General features: G+C 39.9%; 1 pseudogene; it reads left to right on the forward strand.

Annotated features, from left to right (window-relative positions):
- Positions 1–2951: 2951 nt before the first annotated feature.
- Positions 2952–3051, forward strand: LOC113284863 (annotated as a pseudogene).
- The last annotated feature ends 4767 nt before the right edge of the window (positions 3052–7818 follow it).

Genomic DNA, 7818 nt, shown 5'->3' on the forward strand with positions numbered 1-7818 from the left:
GTTTCCATGCACTTAGATTAGTTAGTGCCATCCTGAATACGCATAAATTTCTAGGCTCTGGAGTTTATTTATTGCAACTAAAAGATTTTCCCATACCCCCAAACTTAAATCTAACATTGTCCTCAATGTTTCCAATGATAAAATTAACAGCATGAACGAGGAGAAATTGTTACCACTTGAAGCAAAAAGGGTTGAGGAAAGATATTACCGTGTTGCGTGAGATTAGGTTACCTCCCAAGAAGTGCTAAGTTTAAAGTCTTCAGCCAGACATCAAATACCTCAAAAAGGATCTTCACCTTCCAAAGTCATATACCAATAGCCGAAAAAGTTGTGGGTCCATAATACCAAATAGAGCTAACACCAATATGAGACAACTGCATTGGCTCAGAAAAATGAACATAAGGAGCACATCCTCATCTAAGGTTTCTTGCAAGACAACCGAATCTATCCAGAGCCTCCAGTTGGGCTTCATAAGGGTGTCTTGAAAAATATATTCATCCGAAAAACGGGTTTGTAATATATGGATTTCCTCCTGAACAGTATCAGGCGGATCAGGTTGTGGAGTCTGAATAGACTCAAGCGATACCTCAGATGCGCTAGGCTTGAGTCCCAAGTTAGGGACTTCTACTGGGGATAATTGATAATCTCTACCCCCAAATTTAGGGTAATCACTATTCTCCGTAAGACCTTTAACTATGGCTTGAATTTCCGGATACGGAGAGTATTTAAAATACTCTAGAGCTTCTTCTAGTTCACTACCCCCAAACTTAGGGTTTAGGGTGTCCCTAGATAAACTAGTCACAATGTTCCTAATTTCTAGACCATCTGGTTCCTGAAAAAGGTCAATTGCTTTCTCTGAGTTATAATCAGGTGGTTCGTCCTCTAAATTCTTTTGAGGTATACTACCTATAAGACTTATATGTTTCATATCCTCTAAGGTCATCCCTAGATTTTCCTTATTGTGTTGAAGCACGGTTACTGGCCTAATCTCATGATCACTATCCAAATCGGAAGTTATAGGCAAAATCTCATATGGGCCCACAAATGCATAATTGGGGTCCAACTTAGGAGGATCTTTAGGCTCTTCGAAATAAGGGCTTAAGGTAGATTCGGTAGCTAGTGGTTCAAACCTAGATTTCCATCTATCGGTATCTAACATAGGAATAGAATCCAACAGAGAATTTACTTGTTCAATGTTGCTATCATCGTCGAAATCCATGCTAAAACGGGATAGACAACTCTCTAATGGATCTTCCGATTCGGTGTTTGGTACAGACTTCGGAACTAAGGTTCCTATCATGTTGACCTCTTCAATGCACGTGTCCTCTAGCTCAGAGGGTAGCTTACTAATATTAAAAATGTTCAGCTCAATAGTCATATTACCAAAAGAAAAATTCATAATACCATTTCCACAGTTAATGATCGCATTGGATGTAGCTAAAAACGGGCGACCTAAAATCACTGGTATTTGGTTCTCTGGGTCAGGGATATGTTGGGTATCTAGGATAACAAAATCCACCGGATATATAAACTTGTCGACCTCTATGACAACATCCTCGATCACACCACGAGGAATTTTAACGGACCTATCAGCTAACTGAAGTGTCATCTGTGTAGGTTTCATCTCACCAAGTCCTAGCTTAAGGTACACATGGTATGGCAGTAAGTTCACACTGGCTCCTAAGTCAAGCAACGCTTTCTCAACACGGTACTTACCTATTGTACAAGCAATGGTAGGGGACCCTGGGTCTTTATACTTAGGAGTAGTGGTATTCTGAATAATAGAACTCACATGACTAGCTATGAAGGCTTTCTTCTGGACACTGAGCTTACGCTTTCGCGTACACAAGTCCTTAAGGAACTTGGCATAAGAGGGAATCTTCCTAATTTCATCTAATAACGGAAGGTTGATATTAACCTGCTTAAAAGCCTCCAATATATCATTAAAGTTGGACTCCCTATTAGTCGGAACTAGCAGCTGGGGGAACGGGGCTATGGGAACAAAGCCGGGCTCATCAGGACCCTCATTGGTCTCTTTGGAGACTCTATCAGTCTTCTCATTTTCTGGCTCATAAGGGTGAACTACAGCATGTTCACTATCAGGCATGGCAACCTTATTGTCAACTTTCTTTCCACTCCTAAGGGTTGTAATAGAGTTCACATGATTGTACGATTTCTCTGCTTTAGGATTGGGTTGAGTTTGACTAGGAAACTTACCTTTTTCCCTCAAAGACTCATTTATATGACTAACCTGGGTTTTCAACTCGGAAATAGCCTGAGAGTTAGCCTGACCTATTCTCTTATTTTCTTCTATACCTTGAGCAACAGATTGTTGAAACTGCATAGTATTACGAGTTAACAAAGCAAGAGACTCTTCTAAACTCATAATCTTCTTATCCGAAGGGTTCTGAAACTGTGCCGGGGCTGAAGGATTCTTAGGATAGCCAAAACCTGGGGGAGCTTGAGAGTTACTAGACTGACCTTGATTCTGTCCCTTAGACCAAGAAAGGTTGGGATGGTTTCTCCAGCCAGGGTTATAGGTTTCTGAATAAGGGTCAAACTTCTGACGGTTATCGAATCTAGTGTTGTTATAAAGAGCATTGGATTGCTCTTCAATAGTATGGTCTTCCCAAAAAGGCTCTATTCTACCACTAGTACCACTAGAATGACCTAATTCCAACGCTTCTAACCTTTTGTCTATGGATGCTATTTTAGCATCTGACTCATAGGATCCTTCTACCCTATTGACATTTCCTCTACTTAGAAGAATTTTTTTCTGGGGTTCCCTATTATTTTCCCATTGTTGGGTCTTATTGGCGATTTCATTCAAAAATGTCATCGCCTCATCAACAGTTTTATTCTCAAACCCACCTGTGCATAAGGACTCAACCATGGTCGTTGTTGAATAGTCTAAACCCTCGTAGAGGATCTGAACTAACCTAACCTTCTCTAAACCATGATGAGGACATTGAGAAATTAAGTCATTGAACCTTTCTAAATACCTATACAAAGATTCTCCCTCTTGTTGAGCAAAAGTACAAATTTGTGTCCTAATAGACGATGTTTTGTGCCTTGGGAAAAACTTATGTATAAACGCAGATGTAAGTTGTTCATAGGTTTCAATTGACTCAGAATCCAAACTATACATCCAAGATTTGGCTTTATCTTTTAAGGAAAATGGGAATAACCTAAGTTTCAGTGCATCATCACTAAGGTTTTTAATTTTCAGAGTACTACATACTTCCTCAAATTCCCTAACATGAAAATAGGGGTTCTCATTCTCTTTTCCTAAAAAGGTTGGGAGTATCTGTAATGTCCCAGGTTTGAGTTCATAGTTTGCCTCGGTTTCAGCTAACTTGATACAAGACGGACGAGAGGTCCTAGTTGGGTTCAATAAAGCTTTTAAAGTTGCCATTTCTGGCACTACCAAAGGACTAGGAGAAATTTCTTCACAAAGACGCAGATTCTCAAAACTGAAGTTTCCAAAAATGGGGCTCTCTAAAGAAGAGTCTTCGAGATCCCCGCCTCCACAAGAAGAACTACTAGGTTTATCACTAATCAGACGACCTAGAGTATCTCTTTTCCAAGCCCTATTAACAAAATCGGGCATACACTAAAAAAAATCAAAAAGAAATAAAAATCCTAACAGGAAGGTTCTAGCAATCACACAGCAGGCTGACTCGACTTTACCACAGCAAACCTAGAGATTTCTAACAAACAACAAGCATGATGGCTCACTTAGATTGTTTCTATACTAGCTTCTATATATCGAAAGGGAATTCGTTACAATTTAAGTAAACCCCTCTGGAATCAATCTGAGTCAAAGTAAGTTGAATCGAGGCGAGGGAAGCTTAGTGGAGCTTTGATACCCAAGGCCTCACCGCAGTACAAGGCGGCGTAGTCACGCATTCAACTCACAGAAACCGTCATGAACTTCGAAGTATGCTAAAAGAATAACCAATATCCTTCGAAATTTTTTTCTAACAAGCTCGATACCCTATAGGTCTCTTTCTAATCAGATTTTAAATCTTGGGTTCGCGTTAGGTTTTGTTCTCCTAAATCGGGCAAGAAGGGAGCGGTGATGAAATCCGAACCCTTATCTTGTTTAGGCCAGGCCTTGCCCTTTACTAGGAAAATAAAGACAGTCCAAATTCGTCCTCAATCAATGATCACCTTAAGGAATACAGTAACTCGCTTACAGGAGATTCGCGAGTGTTTCGATTGGACTTACCTCCCGTACCAGACGGGGGATGAACCATTGTCGTCGACTCGGGCCACGATTCCTATGCCGTGTGCGAACCCGAGGGGCCGAGGTGATATTGTAATCACCGTCCTTCCCTGCACACAGTTTGTATTTAACTACCCTTCCGTAGGGTTTCTAAAAAAAATAATAATAATAAAGTCCAAGAGTCCAGTCCAAAGTCCAAATAAAGTAAAGTGCAAAAGAAAAATAAAAATAACCTAAAAAAAAAAAATCTCTCTTTTTTTTTCTCTCTTTTCTATATATAAAACAAACAAAAAAAATTCCTCTTTCGCTCCTTTCGCTTTAAGCTTTTCCTTCCAAGGTCCTTAGTACTCCACTTCGAACCTGCAAATCCAAGACAAAAAGAAACGTAAAAAGGAAAAAAAAATAATAAACCTAAAAAAAAAAAAATCTACCTAAGCACAGGTCCGCGTCGGCGGCGCCAAAAATTTGATGTTTTTTCAAAAGTTGTTGTAGATAGTGGTAAAAGGGGTTGTTTTCGAACTTGTGAAGGTAGCTTTTTTTTTTTTAAGATTTAAACAAATAAATAAATGAAGGAAATTAATAGTAATGTCAAGATTTTAGAAAGATTAAGGCTCAGGATTCACTATTACTTCAAGTTGATTGCTTATAAATAATATTTCAGAAATTATTATTAAGCTCTTTTTCTTATTAAATCACTTTTTAATTTAAAAGGTGTCCAAATATTAAGTTGTAATCCTTAAGCATGATTTATCAAATAATTATTCTAAGCATAAAACATCAAACTGATTCACAACTAATTAAGAAACCCATTTTATCCTTTTTTTTATATTTATCCAAGTGAATTAAATAAAGTAAATAATTAAAGAAATTATAAATAAAAATATTACCAATCAAACATGAGTGAATAGATCCTCCATTGCCTCAATCACCAAGAATTTAGCCTCTCATCATGTTGGAAAAATACTCAAAAGATTTTATTAATGCTCAAAAGTTGAGTACAAATGATGAAATAAAAAGAAATCGTTTTAAGACTGTCCTTTGCGACACACAGGAAGCGTAGGGAAGAACGGCACTTCAGAAGTGCTGTAAGCTCGTCGCGGGAAAGGAACTGAGAATTGTCGCAAATATGCGACACTAATCAACGACTTTCCTGGACTGTACAATGTTCTTCGTGTTCTTCCTTTGACAGCAGCAGAACTTTTTCTCTGTCGACTCTTCTGGTGATTCTCTCGGCTCTAAATCTCTCCCAATCCCGTGCTAACCTTTCCCAAACTGTTTTGCCTTGTATTTATAGTGTTTCAGGACCAAAAATCCCCTCATTTATTGCGTATATTCTCCATTTAATCCGAATATTCCTTGCTGCCCATAATAACGATAATTTCTATTTTTAATCCCATGCACGCGTTAGATTTGATCCTGCACGCTCTAGTTAGCCTTCTCCACGTCTCAGCACTCTTTCAACGCTAGTAGAACTCCTCCATGCACACAAGAACTTCAATTTTGCTCGTGTTACAGTACACGTGCTCTGTTTTGGGTGTGTGAATCATCACGCGTTTTCCAGCCAATTCTGATCGAACCCACTGCCCAAAATGTGTTCCTTAACCTATATCACATCTCTCTATCAAATTTCAGCCATTGAATCGACCCGTAACCCCTTCATTTTTGTGATCAAACTTCTTCCAGTTGAGAATTTCATTTCCCGCCAAAAACTAGTTTTCAAACGAAGAAGAAAGGGTGTCCCTCTATCCTGAACTGGGGTGCGAATAGCAGGTGTCCACTGAGGTTCCCCTTAACCGATAGTGAGAGTCCGAATAACAATTGTCCTTCAAGGGTGCCCCGAGCAACTTTTCGAGCCGAATTTTCCAAAAATGTTTATTTCCTAAAAATACATAAAAACACAATATTAGTACAAAAATAGAGTTCCAACAATACGGACATTGAGGACAAATTAGACACAAAAATGTGTCTATCACATTACCAATTAATGCATGACCAGCCTTGTATTTCTTGTACTACTCCATTCTCATTATTGGTGCGGCATGACGACTGAGTGATCGCTCTCAGCAGAGCAACACGAATCTCCAAGCACTAAATAAGGAGCCATGTACGAAATACCCGTACATGCTACAACTCTCGGAGTGTTATACTAACCCGATCGAGCATCTGGACTGTCTGTATCAGTCTCAGAAACGATCACGACCATCCAACTTCGCCAGCATGATTGGATGGCTTAGATCGGATCCATAACCCCCAGGCAGGTATTAGAGTATTCACCACCGACCCAATGCGGGCCCCGCATGGTCTGCCTCCCCAAAAGGGTAGCATGGCTTTCCAAATCGTCCAGCCAAAGCAGCGCGGACGTGAAACCCTAATTTAGGGTCTGCGACACATTACATGTGTCGCAAAGCAGTCTCAACCATCCATCTTCGCAGGCATAGATGGAGGGTGTAGATATAGATTCAAAGGGCCCAGAGCATGTCAACACAATCATAGTGGTCCCGCCTATACACATGACCGATCGGTCAGGACCAACTATAGTTGATCGTTCCAGTTCGTGCGCCCAAACAAGGCATGACGCACGGCCGGTGAAACCCTAATTAGGGTTTGAACATCACAAGCGTCCATTTTCTCCTGCACGAACGAAGGGTCCAGGAATATACTAGGCAGGTCCGGTGCGTATCAACATGATCACCGTTGGCCCCTCTATCTCCACACCCGATCAGCCAAGGCATATCATGCCTGGTTGCCTCGATTCGCACGCCCAAACTAGGCGTGGTCACACCTCCCAATTGTAAACTAATCTCGACCACTCAACTTTGCTGGACAAATTGAGTGGCTTAGATCACGTTTCTATGGGACAATGAAATACATGCGTGTACACCAGCCCGTCGTCTGCATGGTAGCTCAAGGAATGAGACCTAAAACTATGTTTTAACCTAAACCTGCAAGTATACAGGATCTAAAGTAGTGAGTGAGCAAATAAGGGGAAGTCCACAGGGACAAGGAGGGAGCTGGTGTTGTTTTCTAAATCTTTCTACTGATTTCTAAGTTTCCTGACTATTTCTAGTGACAGTGAATAAAAGCACTAGGGCATTTGAATCCACCTAATAATCCTAAGCTAAGGCAATACCTATTCAACTTATGTTCTTGTTCCTTTCCAGGGAAGGATAAAATGGATAATATGCCAACCATTCTCACTAACTCACCCCTAGCATAAACTGTCTTCTTACAGTACAGCCTATCACAGGTTCATTTGATCAATTTAGCTAACTATCATCCCTAACAGGATAAAATGGATAATAATTCTAGCTATGTTATCTAATTCACTCCTAGCATGAACTGTCTTCTCACAGTACAACTCATCACAAGTGCATTTGAATGCTTTAGCTAGTAATCATCCTACAACAGTGAACATCATAAGAACATTAAATTGAACAGAAATTTTCTCAACATATGACTAAGGGTTTCATCTACACCCTAGCAAGAGTAATTAGAACATACTAGACATGGTGAACAAATACAATTGAAATTACTGAACTTGAAATTAAACAAGAAGTAACAGTAGAGAGCACTGGCTAGTCCAGGCCTCT

Source organism: Papaver somniferum, chromosome 5 (genome assembly GCF_003573695.1).
Source record: "Papaver somniferum cultivar HN1 chromosome 5, ASM357369v1, whole genome shotgun sequence".
NCBI lineage: Eukaryota > Viridiplantae > Streptophyta > Magnoliopsida > Ranunculales > Papaveraceae > Papaver > Papaver somniferum.